Source organism: Hordeum vulgare, chromosome 4H, assembly GCF_904849725.1.
Source record: "Hordeum vulgare subsp. vulgare chromosome 4H, MorexV3_pseudomolecules_assembly, whole genome shotgun sequence".
Lineage (NCBI taxonomy): Eukaryota > Viridiplantae > Streptophyta > Magnoliopsida > Poales > Poaceae > Hordeum > Hordeum vulgare.
In genome coordinates, this window is record NC_058521.1 from 201,027,883 (window position 1) to 201,054,556 (window position 26,674).

The following is a 26,674-nucleotide window of genomic DNA, read 5'->3' on the forward strand; positions in this document are numbered from 1 at the left end:
GAGCAATTTTTATTTCTTGATGCACCGATGACAACTTATTTTAAGGAACTTACTCAATCACTAGGTAGGTATGGTGGACTCTCATGGCAAGAAACTGGGTTTCTCGGTTATGGATGTACAAGTAGTATTTCTACTTAGTGCAAGTTTTTGGTTGGAAAACGATCTAAAGCAAGCACCACAAGTTGAAGGATCCAACACCATATAACTTCTATGTGAATACAAGCTACCATGATCATTACGTTGACTCCGATGTCCAACGTCAAAAGTTGGTCATTATATAATAGTTACCGTATTTATATGCGAGTCTCTCTCCTCTATCACAATCTTTCTTAGATTGCATCAATGACTAATATTATGTTTGTGTACTATCAATAACTTATATCACGTATACCCTTGTCCATGTGAAGTCATTACTTCGCATGAGGTAACCATATGATATTTCCATTTCTTTTATTACCATGCTATGATGATGGGTGCATACAAGTATAGCACATAAACTCAACAAACCTTTATTATATAACTCTCACACTCGGTTACAAGGATAGATGTATCTCAAAGAAAAATTTCTAAGCAAAGAAAATCTGAATTTTTATTTCTCTAAATCATGAAATAGCTAAGTATGGAACTAAGAAAGATGGTAATGGTGGAAGTGATGATCATACGATACCGGGCACCTCCCCCAAGCTTGGAACAAGCTAAGGGTGGTACTCATACCCATGTACTCAGGCGTCCTTCTTGGGTGATGGTGGTACCCATACCCATATACCCATACTCGATGTACCCATACCCATGTACCCATACCCGATGCGGTAAGTTGGTCTTTTGCCTTCCAATGCATTGTCAAACCATTATAGAAATAAAATCTTGTCTCCAGAATCATGGAATCAACAGTGGTGCTCAGCCTCTTAAACCTCAATTTATACTCAGAGTTTTGGCTTTGCAGGTCAAAGATTTGAGCTTCGAAATGTTCAATCCGCTATTGAAGCTTGAAGAGGGCATGTCACGTTCTTGGCATCAAACTTGTTTTCCTGGATGAAGTCTGTGATCATAGAGCGATTAGCACTCAAACTATGTTCAACCATCAGTTAGCACTTGAAGATCTCCTGATCCACCGCCGCATGCCTGGCCTTCTCGCTTCCATCCTTCTTTGGTCCTTCGACATCACAAATGTGAAGCACACCCTCCTTCATCTCAATGGCCTAAGGGTGTTTCATCACCTCCAGGAGGGATGGCTTGATGAAATTCTTGAGGAACTTGTACTTGGAGGAGCTTAGCGTTCTCATGGCGATCTAGGTCTATCAGAAAACAACTCAAACCAAGAACAAAGGAAAAACTCGTGATGCGGTGGTCAAAACAGTGGGGAGTATATATAAATATTTTTCTTGGTCAGAATACATGCTAGGGAAGAAAAACGAGTCCGGAGCCACAAGGGGCCCCCTCACTCGTGGGTCCTCGTGACGCTTTTTTATTTTTGAATTTTTTTCAAATAACAAAACCAACAGAACATATTTTGTTGGAAATTTAAGAGTCGGTTTTCTCATTGTTTCATATACCTACTCCTTTTTAGGTTACTTGAGCCTTCCGGAAGGTCTCTCTTATGTGATTCCCAGTGTTATTACTTGAAAAATGTTAGTTTCAACATTAATGGGTGTACCTAAGATGTAATACTTTAATTCTTTGCTCATTTACCACCCTAGGATTTTGCCTTCGAAGTTATTGCTAGACTCATGGAAAGAAGTAGCAACATATTCACACAAAGAAGCTACTTTCTGAGAGTCAAGACCATATTTATTGCTAAACTCATGGAAAGAAGTAGTTTCGATAAATGATTTAATGCAATCAAAGTTAAGCTTTATACTTGAGTATTTACCTTCGTCGAGTTGACAATATTCATAGTAGCGTTTAATCCTTTATAGTAGATACCATTTGAATTCAATAGTTACCTTCATATCAGAACGAATAGCACAAGAATCGAGTAATGTTTGATCATCATGAGAAAGTCGAGCATAATTTTTTTCTATAATCAATTCTTTCGAGAGCTCATGGTTGGGGCAAGTGTGCTTCATATATTTAAGCCTCCTCCAAGATTGAGCGATACTTTATCCTACACGAGGATAGCAATTATAAATAAAGTTCTGATAACAATGAATTAGATGCATGCAATAAAACTTTTGATGAAATTCCTACTTCAAACGATTCAAGACCCATGATCCAATATCATCCAATAGCTTGTACCAAATTAATGTTTTTCCCTCCAAATATAAAGGTGAAACTTTCTTCTTAACTTTATCCCTTGGTAGACCTAAAAACTTAGACAATCCACAAATCTCATCGACATATATCAAATTATAATCAGGATGATATGAATCGTTATAAGGATTAGCTAATTGTTTCTCTACCATACCCGAAGGAATATCGTAATAAATATTTTTAGTAGGTTCGGTAGGTTGAGGAACAACATCCTCAACTTCCCAGGTGACCGTTCATAGTGACAAGCCCCGAACAAGCTACTCAAGGGGTGACCGTTTATAGTGAGAAGCAACAGTAAATTTCAGCACGTACCAAAAATGTTTCCTTACTAATTTCCACTTACCAAAGGTGCTTCACTCCCCTGCAACAACACGAGAAAATAGTCTTGATTACCCACAAGTATAGGGGATCCATGGTAGTCCTTTTAAGAAGTAAGAGTGTCATACCCAACGAGGAGCAGAAGGAAATGACAAGCGGCCTTTAGCAATGTATTCTCTGTAAGTGTTGCATGTAACTGTGATAGATAGTTTTGTAGCAAGATAATTCATAATAGGTAACAAGTAACAATAGAAGAAAATATGCAACAAGGAAGGCCAATCCTTTTTGTAGAATTGTACATGCCTGAAAGTACTCTTATATTAAGCAAGCGCTCCGCGGGACATATTGGAATTTCTGTCTAGTCATGTTGGTCATGTTCAGTTGATTATCATTCACTACTTTGATATTTTGATATGCGGTTGTACCGGTGCTAAGGCGGTGTTTTTCCTTTAACAAACAACCAACTTATGATTACCCTCTATTACAAGCATCCCCAACAACCAAATAAGAATTAATATAATATAGCCATAGAATTAAAAGTGTCGATCCAAATTAGCCCCTCTTGAAGCAACACATAAACTGGGGTTAATGCTTTTGTCACTCTCGCAACCCATCATCTACATGTTATTCCACATTGACTTCCGTTAGGCCCATAACATGGTTAAGTGTCATGTAGTCGACATTCACATGACACCACTAAGAGAAGTAACAACATACATATCATCAAAATATCGAACGAATACCAACTTTACATGATTACTTATAACAAGACTTCTCCCATGTCCTCAGGAAGAAAAGCAACTACTCACACCTCATAAACATTTTAAAGGTCATAGGTACAATAATATTTATCCAGGATCGAACGGAGGGCATCGGGGGGGGGGGGTCAACATAGAACCACACTTCAGGGGATGATGGAGTTTGTCGTCCGGGGAAACAGATTCATCGACAGAGAGAGACGCAGACGGCGGAGGAAGGATGCAAGGTCTACGAGCCCGTTCCTACGGAAACAATGCGAAATGGAGAGGGGGTCAGGCTCCCAAGGGAGAGAGAGAGCGCATGGAGCACCAATGGTGCGAGAGGGGCATTGTACCGGGGAATTGATGGTGGCCCACGCTAGAGGAGATCCGGCTCGGGTCGACCACAAAGAGCGGGGGAGGAAGGTTAGGTTGTACATGCGTTTTATTGGGGATACTAGAGGATCATTAGAGGGGGAGGCTCACAAGGTTACCTTAAATAGGGGGGCAGGGGCTTCCTATCGATGGAGCTCACGGCTCCCATTGGAGGGGTTCTGTTGGCCACTAGAGGAGGCTGGAGTGGCTCTATGGCGTTCGTGCAACTCATCCGCGACACAGGGGAGCAAGAGAGAGATTAGGGGGAGCTCAAGGCGGATTCCTCATGCAAGCGGAGAGTGGTGGATCTTCACAGCATAGGGCATGCCCGATCAGGGGCGGATGAAGAGAGAGGGAGTAGGGGGCCAATTGGTTGCCGTGTCACGGACGGCGAGGGCATCTAGAGGGACACGAGCGGGAGACCCTAGGTGGTCAGGGCCAGCGATCGGGTAGTGGCTATAGCGCGGGAGCGCAATCTAGCACATTCTAGAGCACCCATATTGCATGCCATGGCATGCCTGCGTGTTCTGGGTGTGCTCCACATTGTCCATTAGTCCTAGGAGGGAATAATCAATGTGGTGTGTCCTTGGATGCTCTGGGATTCTTTAGGAGAGAAGGGATGTGGGGAGAGAGAGGTGGAACCTAGTTTTCCAGAGGGTAGAAATTCGGTTTTTACCCCGCCCCCCCCCCCCCAATCATAGAGATTTTGGCCTTTAGAGTCTTAGTTGAGGTAAAAATTAACTAGATGAAGCTGTGGTGAGATTTTGGGGTGAAGAAGAATAGTGGAAGGGGTCAAAAAGTAGTTTTTACCAAATCATGAGAAGGTGTTTGATGGTTGTTTGGGCAAGCTAACTTTGCCCACTTACAGTATGACTTTCAGGATTGAATGACGAGAAAAAATAAGCTTGACCACAAGATTTGAGCCTATTTGAATAAATTTGGTAATGTAAACCTGGAAAAACCTAGAAATGGGCATAAATGGATTTCTGTAGATCTAACCATGCAAAACCATTCCTCGTAATGCACCACTTGGTGTTGAGGCATTATTTGGTGATTATAGCAAGCCCAAAATGTTTGGGATCAAATGGGAAAACTTAGCAATGTAGAGTTGCTCAAATTTGGTTCTGTACAAAGAGGGTTTTGGACTATTTTCGTGAACAAATCAACTTGGATTGAGATGAAACTTGGCAACATCACCACATATATCATGTGTGACTTGCAAGATGTTTCTTGGAACTATTTGAGAATATCTGTTATAGAAATATCTCAAAAGTATCAAATAGGCACAAAGGGTTTGGGAGGGTTTTGTCCATTATTTTATACATAACCATGTGTTGAAACTCTTATATATGGAAAATATTTGTCCAGTGCGTTTCCCTATTTTTGTCAAATATTTTGGGATCATAAAAATAAACTTTCCATATAAAAGACCATTTTTGGCTTCTGAAAAAGGTATTTGAATAAAATAGGAAAACTACTTTCAAAATAAATATTTTATGGTTTTGGGAAGTCTTTTGAATAATAAGATCCAAATAAAATATTTGTGGAAAAACAACTTCCCTGATTTGGGGACTTGTAGTACAAACCTCGATTGAAGGGTTTTTGAAAAGCTAAATTAAATTAATGCTTTTTGGGCAAAATAACATTTTGTAAAAATAGCTCTAAGTCCTATACACATGGATGGTCTTTGGGAAAATATTTGGATCAAGGAGATGAGTCTTGAGAGATTTGGTTCGAGGAGATGAGTCCTAAAACACAAACAAGCACACAACCAAATAGCAATCAAGTCAAGCATCACAATCACACAATTTTTTTAATTATTCCTAATTTGTTAGCTATTTTGATTTAGTCATGAGAGGCAAAACACAGGGTGTGACAGTGAGGTATAGCAGGAGCTCAAGGATGTCTTCACTAAATATGAGGTTCTTGAGCAAAAAAACAAAAAACATCTTCCGAGATGTCCTTTGTAGCTCATGCACTTCAAGATGCACGAAAGGAGGCACATAGTCATGAGAAGGATATCTACCACATAAACAAGATTGCAAAGGGTAAGAGATATTTATTACAATGCATTCTTGGTGGAAAAAGGTTTGTGTTGCTTACTCGAGTATGGCATCCTCTAGGCGTGTTTGCGGACACCTCTGGAAGAGTGCGGCTGATACTTCAAAGCATTATGCATCCCAGGAGGGTGAGGCCGAGCAAAGGCTGTTCTGGGCGCAGTTCCAAGCCCCCGAGCAACCCCTTCTTGTCTTCGACCAACTAAAACAGCTAATGGAGCTCCACAACATGGCAGAGCGAGCAATTAAGGATCTCTGCATCATGCTATGGCCAACAGAACCGCTGCCAAGCAGCTATTTTGGTCTGGTGCAAAAACTGGTAGCTCCCGTGCTCCAGGTTCACATTGTGAAGCGCTCCTTCTGAATAGAGGGAGCTTGGATGGCCTTTCCAAGAACCATGATGCACTTGACAAAAGTGGAACCCACAAATATGGCCGCCACACCTCTGCCGCCTGGAAAAGAACATAGGCACCCTGAGTTTTACATATCCATTATAATGGAAGGTGCTCGGGTAACAGAGGCTCGGTGCTTGTGAAAGAACAATATGCTCCCTTGGTGGTTTTGATAATTCATGACAACATACATTGTCTCTTGGACTGAAACTTTTACCTAGATATTTCAGGAATAGTCCATGGAGCAAATTGGCTAAAGGTTTATGTGGAGATGCCCCTTGATGCAAGAAAGAAATAGGATTGGCTCAAGCTTCAAGCTAGAAGACTCTTCATTTTATAAAATCACTTTTGAGTCCATAGGAAAGCCAATATTATTAAAAGGAGGTGAGGTATTAAAATGAACTGGTTGCTCAAGTGCTCAAAGTTAGCCCAAAAATGCTCAGTCATTTTTTCCACATAACCATTTTATCCAATTCCTCATACTTAAATTCAGTGCCACCAACTTTTTATTTTGGCCCCACCGAGATTGAGCTCAGACAGAACCCTAGCAATTCCCACCAAATCGGTGCAAACCGAAACCGTATCGGTGCTACCGAGTTCAGGATGACCAACTTTCTGTTGCCTCGGTACACAAAATCGGAATTTCCAAATTTGTGTATCGGTGTCACCGAGTTGACCCATCTGACCGTTAGCCACCTTTTCGGTGCCACCGAGTTGTGTATATCTGTCCCACCGAGATTCAAAAGTTAGTACCTTTTGTACGAGTCTGTACCACCGAGTTTATGACTTCGGCGTCACCGAGTTTGCCACTTTAGGTGTGACATTTGGATTTTGTGTGTTGCCTATATATACCCCTTCACTCACCTCTCATTCGTAGGGGAATCACTCAGAACACACACACTTAGTTTCCAGATACATTTTTTCTGAGAGAGAGCAACCTACTCAAGTGTTGAGACCAACATATTCCAATTCAATCATTTGAAACTTGATCTCTAGCCTCCCCAAACTACCTTGCACCTCCTACCCATGCCTATTCTGTGAGAGAGCAATTTTGTGTTGAGGAGACTATCTTTAGAAGCACAAGAGCAAGGAGTTCATCGTTCTACCACATCTACTACCTTTTGGAGGGTGGTGCCTCCTAGATTGGTTAGGTGTCGCTTGGGAGCCTCCTACTTCGTCTTGTGGAGTTGAACCAAGATGTTTGTAAGGGAAAGGAGATCGCCTACTTCGTGAAGATCTACCGTGAGTAAGGCTACTCCTTCGTGTGCAGAAGCTGTGGTGGAATAGAAAAGGCCACTTCTTCGCAGAACCCTTCTGTGTGGAGCCCTCCATGGACTCTTGGAGCCGTTACTCTTCGTGGGTTGAAGTATCCACTAACATGGACGTACGATAACGCCACCTATCAGAACCATGCAAAAAATCACTGTGTCAATCTCTTGGCGTTTCATCTCCTAAACTCTACTCCTGTACATGTGCAAAGTCTTTACTTTTCTGCTGCCATATATGTTGACTAGCATGTGTAGGGTGTACTAGACTTGTTAGAACTGCTAAATTTCGGTCTTCCTTGAAATTTAGTAGGCTAGGATTTTTATCTTGACAAGTAGTCCATTAACCCCCCCCCCCTTTAGACACATATTCTATCGATCCCACAACTCCAAAGATGTAACATTTGAATGAAAAACACTATCATGCATGAGTGGTTGAATCCTTGTACGATGCAATGCTATTTGCTTTGCATGGTATACCATGTCTTATTTTGTTTCTATCGTTTTCTCCTATGTGGTCGTTTTAACTTGAAAATTTCGAGTTGGTGGTTTCAGCCCCCTGAAAAATGTTATCACGGGTGTTTTTCACTTCCGCATTATTACCCTTAGCTAAGGTCTTGGTGCTTGAGGGAAGTGGTGTGGGAGAAAACCAGGCAATTGGAGTATGTGGCTTTAATTCTTTCACTTAACCATAGGAGCTTGACAGCGGGTGCCAAATAAGAGCCCCCTTGAAAATCACGATGTTCGGCTATACCGCTATGTAAAAATTAATTATCACTTGGTTTGTATAATTCCAAACCTTCCGCATAACGCAATAAACCCCCAGGGGCTCTAAATTTAGTATTTGTCATCGGATCGCACACCAGTTCTCACTTATTATGACAATGAGTTTTCGGCTTTGTTAGTTGAGGTACTTAACCAGACCAGCTGGAAGTACAATCGTAGCAGTTCACCCTTTACCCTTTTAGCCGAACGAGAGGAACATAAAGGGGTAAGCACAGGAGCCGGGTAACCCAACTATTATCCTAGAACATAATTTAGAACCGATGCATATAACTATATATCCAAGACTCCGTACACATGTAATACCAAATAGTGTCGAAATGATGCTTAGGGCGACCATGACAGCCAAGCCCTCGGTCAATTAACTGGTAGCATCGAATATATGTATAAAACAAGCTTGTGATGGTGTTGGAAAAGAGTTTGAAAAAGAAGGAGAAAGAAAAGGACGTAACAAGGCTAATGAACCATAAAGAGTCTTCTTTATTTTCGATTTGACTCGTATCCGTACAATTTGAATTGCATCAAGGAACTATTATAGATATGGGAAAAATTACAGATTAAAGGCATACACGGGTTTTTTTATAGATGGCTTTATGTCCCTTATGATGCCCTGTTGTATGTCGGCACCGTCACTCTTCGGGAAGTGATCCTTGGTAGGGGGAATGTTCGCGAGCGGTCCTTTAACCGAACACCTGGTCTGGTGTAATCGGTCTAGTCCCTTATGGTACCTACATGTGTTCGAGGACGTTCAGGACCATAGTTAAATTTAGCCGAACACCTGGTCCGGTGTAATCGGTCCCCTGAGTTACCCATGGTATCTTAATCACAAAATTGTGCCTTCGAGGCACATACTTTACAGGTGGCGTGGTGCTGCTCTAGGGAGCGTATCCCCATTTAGTTTGATCATGGGAGGGTTCCGGGAATTATGGTGGGGCGTGAGCTCATTTGTGTTTCTTAACGGTTAGTTGTGACTTTGGAGTCGTATTTCTAGCTTGTACTTCGGCTGTGAGAGCCACAGTATGTTCCTCCATTCGGAGGGATCGCTCGGTGTTAACTTTGATGGTAATGACGCCCTTAGGTCCTAGCATGTTCAACTTTAGGTATGCGTAATGGGGAACTACATTAAAGCAAGCGAATGTTATACGACCGAGGAGTGCGTGATATGCCCGCTACGGAAAGGAACAATGTTGAAGATCAAATCTTCACTATGGAAGTTAGCGGGTCAACCGGACACTACTGTAAGAGTTATAGTGCTCGAACAGCGGGCCTCGATGCCAGGAATTATTGCTTTGAATGTGGTGTTGCTGGGTTTAATCCTTGATGGATCAATAACCATTTTTCTCACTATGTCTGCCTAGATTAGATTGAGCATGTTGCCTCCGTACATGATAACTCGAGTGAGATGGTACCCCACTACTAGTGAAAAGCCTAGCAGTAGCGCATTATTTAGGGCTATCAGTAGCATGGGGTACCGTGCTACTGATACAACGCTATAGCTAACCCTTATCAGTAGCGTTTTTTTGGCCCGAGCTACTGCTATAGCTACTTAGCAGTAGCGCTGTCCATACCAGCGCTACTGCTAAGCGGCTTAGCAATAGTGTTTTTTATTTTCAGCGCTGAAGAGCGCCACTACAATATTTTCACATATCTTTTTTTTGCTATGTATTTGCGATGTTTTTATACATTATTCTATGATGAGCATATTTCCAGTTTATGATATGATTATCATACACATAATAGTCTCATCATACCATCCAACACAAATCATATGATCACATCATAATCATGATATAGCTATACAAGTTACATTGCATGTCATCATAAATAATGTAGTATTTCTTGAGGCACCGGTTTGTATACACACGGTTACACATATTAATGTACAACATCGATAATTATTGTGCCAGCAACTACATTTAGATTAAAGTGGATGGATGTAAGTGATCATGTTGAATTAGAAGAAAATATGATGTTGCCAATCTCAAGATCATATTTTCCTCGAATTCAACTTGGTCACTTGCATCCATCCACTTTAATCAAATATATGTCATATAACTCATCATCATCTTACATACTCATCAAACAACTCATCATCATCTTAATCATATACCATGTTATATCTCATAAAACAGAAAAACATCATAATAGTCATCATACGCATGCATCCTAATCGATCGTACCAAGTTAATATAAACCAGAAAAACTTGTCTCTCATAAGACCTAGTTCTCGCTTCTAGGTATGATGTCTTAAAATAGAATAACACCTATGTCTCCGTGATGAAGCATAGAGATCCAACGGTCTCCAACTTGTGGCTTGCGATCCTTCTTTATTTCTCTCCATGCCTCAATTTGGACCTTTTTTATTTGCGGTTAGTCAAGTATGGAGCATCGAACTCAACCCTCAATGGGCTTTTCATTTTCATATGACCTTCTGGGTGCATCAACAGAGGCACTACATCATTTGGTAGTTGCTGTTGAAGAACATAATAATAACCTAGTTAGCAATGTAATAATCACCATTTATGCAATAGTAGAGCGTACTTAATTAGCAAACTCTTACCAAGATATTGCGGTGAGTGTGATCCGCCCTCAACCTATGCACTAGTGGCATGTAAAATGTATAATTTGGGCCAACTCCCAGATTATACGGGAAGTTATCCATACAAACCAGGACACCAACAACAAAGTAGAGATGAACATGCTTCTCCTCCCAAGTTATATGTGATCTATACGTGTAGTGTGTCGTGCCAATTAATTTCTGTAATTCAGTCGAATCACCGAAATAAGCTGTAATTTATACTTTAGCAAATGTAGTATATGGATGAACAACAACTATTTCTAAATATAGAATGCAAATTACATGACAAATATGGTTGAGAAACTCACATGGAGGTAAAACAGGAAGCTTATCGACAACCACCCAAATGTCGATGTTACCTGGCATATTATCTTCAGGACAAAGATCGAAGGTTATTTCCATACCCTTCTGAATTCCATATTCCTTACAAATATATTTCCAATTTGGGCACCCTATTTCCCTGTTAAAAACTGAATTCATTACTTTGATCAAAAATGTGTGACCATGTATAGTTCTCAGGTTAGCTGTCCTCCTCTCCATACTCTTGGGGTCTTCGAAACTCAGCCTCTCCAACACATACCTTCTTGCATGGCAAGGGAGGAACTAGTCGAATTGTATAAAACAGAAATTACACGTTGAAGCAAAGAAACAACAGTCATGCATTCTTAATTACGAAAAAACACTTGTCATCGTTGCGTACCATAGAATCTTCGAAGGTCTCGTCAAGCTTCATGCTGAAGAACCTGTAATCTCGTAGGTGAGGCGTGTCGCACGTACCCCGATAATCGCCGCAATATTCACACTCCCAATATTCATCGTCGGACATTTCCTGCATTCATGATTCAAAAATTCGGCAAGATCATTATTCAAATAAGACAAACTGAGCACGTGAAATTTGCCACGACGTAAATGAATCAACATTTCGGCAAAACATACACACTAGGAGGTGTTCCGTGCAGTAACATACACACATCAAATATATGACATATAACTCATCATCATCTTACTCATTTAACAACTCATCAACATGAAAGTCGGGATTCCTCGATCAAGAACACACATGAAAGTCATACAAGGAGCAACGACAAACCGAAAGATAATCGATATTATCACTAATACATCTCTAATATTATCATATAATATCACTAATACAAATCCAGTTGACGTCCTTCGGCGCAGGCGGTGGCAACCCAAAAGAAAAGATAACTGATATTATCACTAATACATCTGCATACTATTGTATAATATCAGTAATACAAATCCAGTTGACGTCTCACAGCGCAGGCCGTGGCGACCCAAACATAAGGAACCATCAACAGATCATAGCTCGCGTGATGTCCCCGAAAAACCCGTCAGTTATTGGAGAACCTGGCATCCAATGCAGCCATCTAGCAACAGACGTGCTCGTCCTCCGTGACACGGCAACGTACCACCTCCCTGGGGGCCGGCTCCCTCGGCACCAATAGTGGCCCACGAGACCGACACCAAAGAAGCTCCAGGTCGACTACGAAACACGAATTCCGCACCATGGTGCGCGCCCGTGACGGTAGCACCTTCCATTGCCAGCCCCACGGAACCCAGTCTCGGACATGGCGCCTATCAAGCAGGCTCTCGCTGACAACTCGACGACGAGGATGTGGACTGGGCATCATCGACGTCGAGACAAATTCCTATGAGAAATTTTTCTAATTGTTTAATGTTTTACTTTCTAGTTATCATTTGTACATCAATCATCTCATCTTAATTTAGCTAGCACCCACTACCTATTTTTATCAACATGCAAGTATTCACCAAATATACAATATTAAAACACAATATATATATTTTGCAAATATTTCTGCAACAACGTACGGGGCTTGAGAAAATAAAATGAATAATGACATAAAAAGGCCTATGTTTTGCAGGAACGTTGATTCATTCCCGGTGCGGCAAATCTCAGGCAGTCGATATGTCCTAGTTTGTAGCACAAGTCATGCCAAAATTCATGAAAAATTTCGGCATGACCTTTGCTAAAAAGAGTACAAATCGGGCACCTGAAATTTGCCAGAGCGGAAATGAATCAACATTCCGGCAAAACAAAAGGCCACTTGGGTATCCATCTCTCTCCCTCTCCCTCTCCTTCGCTGTCCATCTCTCTCCCTCTCCACCTCCTCTCCCTCCCTCTCCATCTCTCTCCCTCTCCCTCTCTCACTAAGTACATTTCCCTAACATAACATACCTAACAACATTTTCACTATGTACATTGCCCTCTCCCTCTCTCACTAAGTACTATATAAATTGCTCTAACATAACCTAACTAACAACATTTTGCTCTAACATAGCCTAACTAACAACATTTTTACTAAGTACATAACCTAACATAACCTAAGTACTATATAAATTGCTCTAACTAGGGTTCATAAGTAGGGTTCACCTAAGTTAACTCCTAGGGTTCATAACTAGGGTTCATAACTAAATTAACCTAGAGAGGAGGGTTGGGGCTTACCGAGAGGAAGGGGCGTGAGGGTGGCTTAGGGGAGACGGTCGCGTGGAAGGTGGCTCTGGTGGCGGCGAGGCATCTCTCGTGATGGTGAGGGAGGCAGGGGCAGTGAGGAGCGGATGAGGGTGGCTCTGGGGGCGCACGGCTCCGATGGCGGCGATGGCGTGCGGCTCCGGTGGCGGCTCGAGTGACGGCGACGGAGGGAGAGGTTGAGGGAGACGAGGGAGCAGGGGCGGCGAGGAAGAATGGGAAATTGGGGGAGGGACGCCCGCATGCGGGGAAAAGTCAAACTTAGTAGTAGCACTCTTATCCATCAAGCGCTATAGCTACTCAGCTATAACGCGCTATATAAAAACGCGTTGCTACTATGAAACTTAGTAGTAGCGCGTCTGTGAGAAGAGCTCTACTACTATTACAAGCCTCGCAGCAACGGTTAGAACAGTCATAGTAGCAGCGCGTTTTATTTAAACGCCATACAACTATTTGGATAGCAGTAACGGGCTTTTTCTCCACGCGCTACTGTTATTTAGGAGTAGCACTTTGTTTTAACATGCGCTACTGCTAATATTCTGTCTATAAGCTTTTCCTAGCAGTGTCCGTCAATGATGGGGTCGAGCACCAAGGTTGCCAAACCCCCATGCCAAATATTGGTTGGGTGATCCGTGCGGTAGTAAGTTATTTGACATGCCAATCATTTGTTGTACTTAGGGGCTACTAGATATATGGCATATACGCCCCAAATTGCTCATTTCCTCTCCTTTTTTTAGCATGTGTGTGACATAGATCATGTCCAAGGTTTTCACCGGAGGAGGAAATTGATTTTGGCCCCGGTGTTCGGCTGACGAGGTTCTTTATCATCCTTGCTGCTAGGACTCTTGCCATGGTCCTCAGCTATATTTTTTCTCGCTTGTTCGATTACCCAATAGTTACGATTGGTATGAGTAGCGGGCTTATTTTGAGTTCCTTGGATCCGGCAAGGCATGTCGCGTATTTTGTACAGCATGGTCGACCCATCCCGATTCCCTTTAGAAGGTTTGTTCCTTGGTCCGAACCTGGAGTTGTTGAATTCGGCATTAGTTATCCTGTCTCCGACTTCACCCCCGTTGTGTTGACGCTTTTTCTTGTTGCGCCGTGGCTTTGCATTGCCATCCCGGACTGTAGAAGTGTTGGGGTTTGTAGGAGGGTTGTTCCGACGGGCTAGCCAAGTATCCCTGCCCCACAAAAGTGGGTCATGAGCAAGGTAAGGGCCACCATTGTCCTTGGCCTCTCCTGTCTCTACGTCCAGGCTAATCATTCGTCTCATTTATTATTTATGAAGGAAGTTAATGGGTCGGTGTCCAAACAATCAACAATGTGATTTTTCTATGTGAGGAATCGATTCCAGAATTACCGGGATGACTCATCAGCTTGTTGGATTATCTCGCTCAAGTCATCGGACCTAGGCAGTCGGACATAAGTGCCTTAAAAGTTGTCTTAGAAATCATCTTCGAGCTCTTCCCAACTCCCAATGAAGTTTTCCTGGAGGATATTAACCCAATGTTGCGTTAGTCCTTTGAGCTTCAATGGTAAGTATTTAATGGCGTGGAGCTTGTCTCCACCAGCCATATGAATGTGCATAAAGAAATCCTCAATCCACATGGACGGGTCTGTTGTCCCGTCGTATTGCTCTATATTTATGGGTTTAAACCCTTTCGGAAAATAACTTTGCATTACCTCTTCTGTAAAGCACATATGGTGAGCGGCGCCCCTTATGCGAGCTATGTCATGCTGAAGGTCAAATAAAACCCTACCCTCATGTTGTTCCCAAACTCCATCAGTCAGATTGAGGTGAGCTTGGTACCCGTCCCGTCTAGCAGGAGTTTGCCCTATGGATCCATAAATAGATCTTTCCTATCCTGTTATAGCATTCATATTGTGTCACACTGTTGACATCGATTTTGGCCAAACAAAAACATGGTGGTTAGCTATTGGAAAAATAAAATCATTCACTTCAAAAGTAAGAAATGGCGAATTCTAGAATATGTAGAGAAAAGAGTCATGGTAAATTTCTACCACACCGCTCAATATAAGATAACATGGCTGAAAAAATAAAAGGGAAGAAAATGAGCCAAATATTCAAATTGTCATACAAGACACTAATATTGCCATGATCATCGTATAAAAAAATATGAGGTGCGACGATGTATAAAGAAAATGACAGTTCATCGTATAATTATGAAGGCAAGAGTTTTTTTCCATATCATTAGAATTAATTTGACCAAGGGCGCTCATACGAAATGGATACGTACATGCATGGCGCATGTACGAGCTACGTGCATGTTCGTGCGTGCATGAGATTATATTATGCGGCAAGACTAAGAGCTAACTGTAATTAGCCAGCCCATGGCCCGAACACGGATGACCTGCATGCATCAGCCTATGATAATCAGTTGTGGTCTACCCAACTCAATTCTTGAAGCCCATTAGAAAGATCAGAGGGACAATCCATTCGGTCAAACTTTGTGCACGATCAAAAGATGTGGGCAAGCTCCCTCGATCCCACGATCAGAGGACATGAGCGTGGCAGCCGAAGGCCTCCGTTGCTCTCTCCGTCCCAATATATACGAGCCACATGAATGTGTTTCGGCTGGTCGACAAATTTCGTTCGCTCATTTCATTCAATCCATCAGCTGGCTCACTCATCCATCCATCCAGCAACCAGTTCATCGCACATCATTTGCACACGCCAGCAGTACGTCTATGGAAGTCTGTCTCTTCGGGGCCGTCATCGCCGTGGCAAGCTTGTCGTCGTCGCCGGTCGCGCCGCTCTTCGTCGGCCACACACGTCGTCGGCTGTTCATTGTCGACGTCGCCCTCTGCTCATTGTCCGCATCGCCCACAAGCTTCTTTATATAGGCAGCTGCTCATCTGCATCACCGCATCACATAGACGTGAGGACATCCAAAGCAAGGTGATATTCATGGCTCCTCTAGCCCCTGGTTTGGCCATTGCGGTACAATCTAGGGAGCTTTCTTTTTCTTCCTCTTCAAAACTTTAGTCCTTGATTCGGTCATCGCGGTATATATCAAGGTGTTAATTTGATCTCTCAAAGTTTATCCCTTAGTTTCGGCCGCTAGGTTCGGATCAAGGAGCTCTCTCTTCTCATACATGAAATCTTGTCCTTAGTTCTGATCGTTTGGTTCAGATCAAGGATTTTTTTCTCTCTTTCTCATCTCATGAAGTTTTGCCCTTAGTTTCGGCCGTTTGGTTCGGATCAAGGAGTCATGTCTTCTCATAGATCAAAGCATGTCCTTAGGTTCGGCCATTTGGTTCGGATCAAGGAACATAAAATTCACCAAATCATGTCCTTAGGTTCGGCGTTTGGTTCGGATCAAGGAACATAAAATTCACCAAATCATGTCCTTTGGTTCGGCTGTTTGGTTCGGATCAAGCAACATAAAATTCACCAAATCATGTCCTTAGGTTTGGCCTTTTGGTGCAGATCAAGGAACATATAACTCATCAAATCATGTCCTTAGGTTCGACCGTTTGGTTCGGATCAAGGAACATAAAATTCACCAAATCATGTCCTTAGGTTCGGCCTTTTGGTTCGGATCAAGGAACATATAACTCATCAAATCATGCCCTTAGGTTCGGCCTTATGGTTCGGATCAAGGACGTACTTTTTTTCTTCACGTGGACATGCCATGTGTGGAAAAATTCATAAAATGCTCTACGCATGGGTTCATTACATTTGAATTCCATGACATGAAAGTACATTTCGTGCATGGGTTCTTTCTCACGAATTCCATGACGTGAGCCATAAAATGACTAAGCCATGAGCCAAAGAAAATACACAATTACGCTATCTCATGGGTTCTTCTCATATGAATTCAATGGCATATGTCATAAAACCAAAGGAAATACAAATTATGCTATGCCATGGGTTCTTCCCATATGAATTCCATGACATAAGTCATAACATAAAGAAAATACATAGTATATTATGTTGTGGGTTCCTCCATACGAATTCCAGGGTATAAGTCACAAGTTGACAAAAAATATATAAAATATCTTATGGCATGGATTCTTCCATACGAATTCCGTGGCATGAGCCATAAAATAATAAAATTATGCTATGACATGGGTTCTCTCATACGAATTTCATGGCATACATCATCCATATAACAAATACACAATTATGGCATGTCATGGGTTCTTCAAAATGAATTCCATGGCATAAACCATCAACCAAATAGAACAACAATTATGCTCCAAACAGGGGTTCTATGAAATGAATTCCATGATATGAGCGTTAAATATTAGAAATGCATGGATGCATCCTATGCTTGAAAACAAGGGGCCAAATCAAGCTTGGACCAAATCAACCTTCATTTTAAATCATAACATAAATGAAGTTGAGAAGAAACAAAATAATTGCATTATAAAGAAATATATAGCAAACCATCAAACATAACATCGTCGAAGATAATCTACGCAGATAAATTTCAAGTTCCCAGGCCGGAGTTCAATGTCGACCGCGAGGCGGATTTTTCTTGTGTCATATTGTAATAGGAATGCGTTGCAATCTCATGTAATAGATACGTTGGAATTCTTAATCAGGGGTTTTCTCTTCGGATATGTAAATATAAGAATTCTGGAAATATGTACCTGCAATGTTTGATATTTATTTTGTATATTGTATCTGCTATATTTTATTCACTATGTATCAATGACGTGGACGCGTGTTTTCACGCCTCGCCATTTTCCCGTCATCACGCACGTCAAATGGGTCTCCGGGCCGAGCTGGCTCTCTTCTCCTTCTACGGGGATGTTCTAAATAGTCCCGGGCTTCTCCAGCGGTCCTGTCCCGTCCTCGAGGTCTCCCAGGCGGTGCGGGCTCTCATGCCTCGTCTTTAAATTCTAGCGGCAACAGACATAGTGGGTAACTTTTATTTATTTTGTCGTCGTTCCTGGCTGTAACCTTCTTCGACGGCTAGGATTTTCGTCCATATTTCACTGATGGAATCATATTCGGCTTTAATTTTCCTTTGTTTTGACCTAAGGCTCCGAGCAATGGCTATGAGCTCCCGCTTGAATACTTCTTGATCCAGCGAATCTTTGGGGGCGATGATATCATTGTCTCCTAGGCGGTCCTCCTCTTCGACGAGAGGTAGGTAGTTGTTATCTTCAGAATTTTCAAGGTCCTCAAGCTTCTTCGGATATGTGTGCCCCGATATATCATCGGGTTTCTTTTTGGGATCCACGGGTTGAATGGGATTTTCTATATCATCGGGGGTGGTGTTATCTCCGATTTCCGTGTTACTTTACTTTCCAACACATGCCTTAGGATATTGCACTCGGGCCGTGTTGGGGATATTATCCCGTTGTAATACCCGCCCTCTAGGACGGGTCAGGATAATGGCGGCTCTATCCCTATGGATAAGATGGAGCGTTATTAATGAAGCGGAAGGCGCCAGATGAGACGGTTGGCCCAAAACTCAACAAAGGCGACTTGCAGTCCATGTAAGGAAAGAGACACCGGGAGTTTCCTTGCATGGGAGACAAGGCGAGTTAGAGATAAGCCGGCTTACAAATTGTAATGAGAGTTGCACTCTTGTAAGATCTAGAGTCTCGACCTGTATATAAAGGCGAGTCTCTAGGGCAGATAGCGTTAAGTTAACATCAATCGAGAGCTAGGTCAGGTGAATCCGCAACCTTGTAATCGATTCCCACATCAATATACACGAAGCAGGACGTAGGCTTTTACCTCAATCTGAGGGGACGAACCTGTGTAAACTCGCCTCCCGTTTCCTGATCAACCCCTTTGAGTTGCCACATAGCTGCGATGGACTCGTCACTAAGTACTTTCACGAGGACATCTGTCGTGACAAAACCACGACAGGCCGGCAACTGACGGGTTCGTTGCCACTTTTCTTAACCGTGTGTCGTCATCGCTCTTCCATGTGAGGCCATCATCTTTAGGGGTGTCCACCATGTACACATTGTATGTTGAAGTGGCAGTTCAACGTCGAGTTGATAGAGTAACAGGTGTATTGACAGCCGTGACCACATCTTCGGTCTCCTCCGAGGAGAAGTCTAACAGACCGATTAGATCTTTGATAGTGGCTATTAAGTGGGTGGTGCGTGGGAAATAAAGTTCCCTGCACCTGGACTCAAAGCCGAAAGGTGCATGGATCGGGGCCGAGCCGTCCAAACTATTCGTGCTTCAGGTTCGGACCAGCGCCTCGTTTGACAACGAGAGATTGGTCGGACTATTCTTATGAACTTTAGTGGAGTTGTTCTCTGGTGTGTCGGCACGGGGAGTGTGTTCGCGCGAGGTTACAACCGGACATTTGAACGCAAAGGTCAGTTCCGAGCTCAAGGCCGGATCTGAGGTTGGCACTATCCCGGACTCAAAGTCGGGGAGGTGACCCGAAGTCAAGGCTTCGGGGTTTCCGGGCACTTCAGCTGTAGCTGAGATCCCATCAGGGGTCAGATCGCCTTGGGCGTCGGCGACGTAATATAAGTCGCTGAATTGGAATCCTTGGCTCGGGGCGAACCCATCGACATGGTCATGGTGATGAATTGGTTTGACATGCCGGACAGTGCTGTCAAACGCAAAAAGTTGTCCGAGGACAAAGATATCCCCGGTGTTAATGTCTTCGCTGGTGACCAAGCGAGCCATTGATTCTTTTGATGATTCGTGATTGGAACTCTCTATGTAAGCACAAATGTCGTTGTTAAAACAGGTGGATCTTGGGTAGGGGTTCAATCTGTGGATCTTGGATCGATGGGTAATAGGAGACAAGGGAGACATTATTTACCCACGTTCCGGCCCTCATGATGGAGGTAAAATCCTACGTCCTGCTCTTATTTATATTAATGATGGACTACCAAGTTGTCACCCCCTATTTTCACGCCACTTTGTCTCCCTTTTATTATTTGGTATAAATTAAAACTTTTTAAGTGAATGCCACGAATGCCTTGTTTGTCATTGTTGTATGTGTGTTTGTAAGTAGATCTCTTTTAAAGCAGTTTTGAAAAATAATATCTCCACAAAAACTCACGTGAGCTATTTTTGATATTTCAAAACCTTGCTTTGGGGTTGCACAATAGGTCCCTGAATTTAAGGAAGCGCCTTCACCCAAAGATTGTATTTTCATTCTAATATTAGTATAACTCTTCAAAACCATGATATGATTATTTTTAAGTCATTTTCCTATTTTCCTTACATGTCCTTTTCTAAGGCCAGAAATGGTATTTCTGGATGGAAATTATTTTTCTACCTTAGAAAAATATAAGAAAACTTGGGAATACTTAGAGGACATATAGTTTCCATACATAAGGGTTTCAACCCCTAGTCTTATTCAAAATATTTGAGCAAACCTTTGAAAACCAATTCTGTCTGTTCTGATCTTTTGAAATATTTCCAAAGGAAATATTCTCTATAAATTCCTAGAAAATTCTAGCATGTCCCACATGCTATATTTGGTGATCATGCCAAGTTTCACCTCCATCCAAGGTGATTTGATTCACCAAATAATTCGGAAACCCTCTCTGTCCGGAATCAAGTTAGAGCAACTCTACATTACAAAGTTTGTCAATTGGGTCTCAAACTTTGCAGGAATGCTCAACACCTCTAATGATGAGATCATGGGGATTGATGTTCTCACATCTTCTCACAAGAATGCACATCTTCCCGTTTGTGGATATTTTCAAGTTTACATTGCCAAACTTGTCCAATGGAGCTCAAATGTGGTAGAGCCTCCTAATTATGCCTAAAACCAAATCCTCTCAACTTTCCATGCAATTGGAGGAGGTTAACTTCCCCAAACATGCATCAAACTACAGACGAGAGACCCAACTCTCTCCGCTTGGCCAGTTTAGTTATTTTCGGTTCCTAGAACCCAAGGGGCATCTAACGCATTTCCCAGACACGACCAAGGCACGCCAGAGCACACCAGCATGTCGTGCCATGCCAAAGGTGCGTTGTGGATGCACTACAGGGCGCACCCGAGCCCGAGGGGACCAGCTCTCGCCGGTTCTCGCCTCCACCTGTTGCCCCTCTTTGACCAGACCAACGACCGCATCCAGGGCGCGCAGCCGAAGCGGCTAGAAAGACATTGCCACCTCGATGCGCCAAAGAGCTTCCCTCGCTCCTCCTGAAGACGCCACTCAGTTGAAACCACGTCCGCAAACCATAGTTTCGAGCTCGAGCTCTCTCTCCCTCTCCTGCCGCCGCAGCAAAACCACCGGCGTGTCACCACTTGGTGGATCATCGCCCACCTATAAATAGGCCACCCTCGACTGTCCCAGCACCTCCAGCCTCTCCCTTCTACAACCAATCGACCATCCCAGTGCCCATTTGATCTAAGAGAGCCCAAGTACTCAAGATCGACCGAGGTGCCGCCACGCCGGGGCTCCGTCGATCTCGGGCTACAGGCACGCTCCTGAGCTCATTTCTCCTTCCGTGTGACCTCGTAGACCTCCTGAGCCTTCTCCACTACTCCCCCGTCCTTCTCCTTGCTCGTAGCACTGATTCCGACACCTTCCCGAAAGGTCGCCGCCGCGGCTCCATCGTCGTCGGCAACTCAGGCCACCTCCGTCGTCCCTTCGACCGTCATCAAGTTGGCGAAGGAGCCATGAATCCGTTCCTGCACTCGCTTGAGCTCAAGAACCCCGGAGCTACCACCGGTAGCTCTCCCTCCTCCCTGTCTAGAGGAGGAAGACGACCACAACAGGGGGACCACAATCCCTCTCTCTCCCCGCAGTCGCTGGCCACAATGCCCGATGAGTCAGGTTTAAACCTAATGGCACCCGGGCTCGCTCGCTCGCTGGCGAGTTGGCCAACTAGGCCGGCCCAGCCACTTACCGAGCGAGGCCACTGAACTGGATTTTCTCTTTTTATGTTTATCCTGATTTAAAAAAAATCCACAAGACTAAATATTTATGCAAACTTAAATATTTTTCCACCATAATTCTTGTAAAAATGTATATTAGTTAATAGTGTTGTTATTTATTTTTTTATGAAAACTTTTATGCATATGTCTATTTTAAAATCTAGTTTATGTATTTTTAACTTTTTTTGAAAAGACTTTAGAAATACTTTTTCAGTGCAAAACCAGAAATCAACATTTTGATAAATAATAATAGGATTTTACAAAGTAGGTTAACATTTTTTATGAGTCTTTTTACTCTATTTTTGGTTGTGGTCCTTATTATTATTACTATTACGATGATAGATCACGCGTTTAACGAAGGACTTTGAACTGAAGACCCCGCATACCTAGCTGATCAAGGCAAGCAACCCTTTGACCATGTCTGAGAAAATGTTTTATGCATGACATGCTGATTATTTTATTCCGATGCATAAAGTCAAGATTAATCAGTACACCCCGGCATGGAGTTATCGATGGATCCTCCGAAGCACTTGCATTGAGCGTGACCTTACCATCTATGAGGGTCACGCTAAAGTAAAATTGACCAGTAGTTAGTAGTGCTACAGATAGGATAGGCACATGCATGGTAATGGTAACACCAAGGTGAATACAAAGACTTTTTATGAAAACCCCGTTGGGTGCCACTAATGCACGAGGGTGATGGTGTTGAGCTAGATGACGACTTGGGAAAGAAGTGGTGTACCAAAAAGGATTTGTGTGAGTGGTTTCAGAGAGGGGATTAGATTTAAGAATTGTTGACCGCCCCAACCTAACATGTGTGACCACAATACCCCTTTATGGGACGGGCATGTGTTGATTACTCTGGTCGTGCTAGCAAGGAGCCCACATTACTAGTGGCAGGAGTGATACAACCACTCTCGTGACGGGGTCGTGCCAGGTAGGACGACTATCCGTTTTTACGTGTTCGAGGCACATCGTTGGTCCCTGCATGGATGATATGGTATAGAGTTGGTGCTCATAAGACGTACATCATCTGGCCTAGGTACCAATCGAGTGGACTCTTTCTCTAGTGTCATCAGGGGAAGGCATTGATCGGGTACTTACCACGGGTATGTTACATACGACAAGTCGTGGATGACATGGAAGTTTCCCGGATCTCGTGGGTACAGCGTACAACCTAGGCAGAGTGCTAAACTATTCGAATAGCTATGTCCACGGTCAAGGAAAATTGGGTGGTGCTGCTTAAACTACGACTAGTATTTTCTGCATAAACCATGTGTGCGTATGTATAAAGTGTCACCTGAGAAAGTGATTACTTGGTCAAGTTTGGAGACTTGACATGAAGGATGAACATGAGGTGTTCAGCACTCGGTGTATGAAAGTCGATATTTGTAACTTGTTCCTATGGTTACTACTTACTTATTCATGCATGTCTATCTAGGTACATGATCATGTTCCTATGTAGCAGAATTCATCGTCGGAGACGGACACGCGAACTAGGCCGCTTCCGAGTAAGAATGTTTGTTGCTTAGGATGATGGCATGGGTTCATGTTTACTACAAAGAATTCCGCTAGTAGTTGAGTTGGAGTGATTGGCCTTCATGGCCCTATCTATGTAAGACTTGACCATAATGGTACTTATTTGTATCGGACGTTAATTATGAACGTAAGACTCTTGTTATTCAATATATGTGTGTTCATTGAGCATTGATCTCTGGGATCATTGTACACGTTCATTCGGCGATCTCGACTCGTAAGTTAGGGTTCCCACACAAGTATATAGTTGATCTAGCTCGAGATCGGCTGATGTGGACTAAACCCTAGGAGTAATATGCTTCATCTTCCTTACGGGCTAAAACTCTCTAGTTTATATAGATACCAGGGGTACTAGAGTTAATAAATGTTGGTTATACATCAATGAGGGAATATGCCGATCACTACGTAACCATGGAGTACACGCCAAGTCTTTGGAAGAGTCCATCTTGAATACATCATCACTTTATTCATCCGTAGTCCAATAATGATGATAGAATGACTGAGGAGACCGACCCATGAAAATAGCTAAGCGGCCTGAGGACCCCTTAGTCCCGGACACCCTCAACGCCCTCCGTTATTCGTCCCCCTCCAATAGTGCACTGGAACAGAGTTCTAGATGGGATCATGGTGTAATAAAGACTTGCGATGGACGAAAAATTATTCCGCGTGGCTCTCTGATTTTTCCCAATTTTAGAGAATTTACAGTGGAGGAGTTAGGTCAGGAGGAGCTAGGGGTGGTCCCAAGGCATCAGGGCACGCCTACCCCCCCGGGTGCACCCTATTGCCTTGGCACCAGCTCGTGCAGCCTTCGGCTTCCCTCCGAAGCTTCCAGTTATTATACTTGTCCAAAAAAATTATCAAAAAGTTTTGTGGCATTTGGACATCATTTGGTACTAGTTTCCTGAAAAGCCAAAAACACATAGAAAACAACAACTGGCACAAGGCACTGGGTTAATAGGTTAGTTCCCAAAAATGATATAAAGCAACCTATAAATACATATAAAGCAACCAAGATAGATAATATAATAGCATGGAACAATCAAAAATTGCAAGTACGTTGGAGACGTATCAACTATCTCGAGTTGTTTTGAAGTTCCTCCCATTCGAAGACAAATTCATATGCTACCCCAGGGATCAACCTCTACATATATAATTTTCCTCGAACCATATGACGAGTTGGAAGACACTTTTGGTACAGAAGTGTATCACACTGATGAATTGCACACGACGAAGCCAGATGTCACTCCCAACGTAAAAGTTGGAAGAGATGCTACTGCTCCAGCATTTTCCTCCACCATCGCCCGTTCTGGTTCTTTGAATAATTCGAGCTCCAGGGATTCTTCGGAAGGGTAGTTCCTCATGTGGTCTCATTCATTTTTGCCACATGTTGATAAAAAGGGGGAGATGAACATGAGTACAATAGTAGTGTAGGTCATTTGCAACGGGGATTCTATTCTCCGTTTGCTTTTCTTCCGAACCTTTTGGTTTTGTGTGTTTCATTGAAGATTTTCCCACGTGGTTGATAAAAATTTATAGTATCGCATGTGGTACTAGTGAACATGACATGTAACGTTAATAACCCTACTGAAATGCTACAGGCTTTTGTATCTTTTATTCCAGGTGCTACCGATGACTTACATCAATCTCTTGCAATGATATTTTTTGTTTATCTAACTTGCATGAGAAAATTCCTCAAAGCAGATTCATAACCTTCATTGATTTAGTTACCTGTTATGTTGAGTTGTCTGACTTGTAAGAGAAATATCTTCATAAATGTATTGATCTCGAGTTAAAATTCAGTAAACTTCTTCCGATTTCCTCGTTATGTTTTCAGTCACTAACTAATATGCATGGAACATAACAATCAAAGTATAGAACTGAAAACAAGGATATGATAATGACCACATGCCTTATTTTTGTTACAGATCATTTTAAAGTATTTTAACTTTTGACCCAATCTTCTTCAAAGATTCCAGGTGAGAGGAATATCTCACATATCACCGAGTGCATTGTTCGAACCCTTGTTATATATCAAACTTCAACGTCACTCCCTTGAAGATTCTTCTCGCCCCTCCAGCCTATTATCTAACTATGCAAGAACTACAATTGTGAAACTTCCATCAAGACACATACATTTAGGGGGAGTGTACATCAAGTTCGAATAATCTCTCGTTACTATATTTTCTTTCATACTCATTTCTTACCCATACCTCTATCCTCCCATATCAACAATCGTCAAGAAAGGGGGATATTGTGGGTGCAATTATTTGTTTGCTCTATCCTCCCATACCTAGTGTTTGGGAGATTGTTGTGAGAAACAGGTATGGACTGATTTGTTTGCTAGTGCACAGAGAGAGAAATAATCCATTTAAGCCCAAGAAGAATGATGTGTTCCGCGTGAAGTTGGAAGAACTTCACCAATATTATCTATGTTGAAGGGAAGGAAGAGCTACATTCCAACAAGAAATGAAATTAAGAAGATTGCATGGAAGGAATTGATCCTCTTAAATTTATTGGTGACGCAAAGCAACCTTCACTGGGTGTGTCAGAGGAACAATGACTCAGACAACAAGTTATGATGACGAAGTCAAGACGTTGCATTCATTTTGTTCTTCTTCTTTCTCTTATTTGAGTCGTAAGACCAACTTACTACTAAGAGGGGTATAGGTTCTTGAAGCTTAGGTCTGTTGTGATGATTAGCTTAAACCTATGAAACTAGGACAAATCTATGTGTGCTCTGAATGATTACGTGTTAATAGAAGATGACGTTCTACGGTGTTGTAGGACATATCTTTTGGACCAAGGAGTTAGCATTACTTTCTCCACAAGTAATGTTACCATTGTGCTCAAATCCCGACTGATGGAAATATGTAAATCGGCCATTGGGTGAGACATATGTATAATTTGGTAATTTCCTTTCAGGAAAGGCGGCGGCTATAAATAGCCATCCCACACGAACATTGTCCCTTGATTACTTCATTTGAGATTCTGAGAAGATTGATTCAGAACCCTTCTTTGTGAG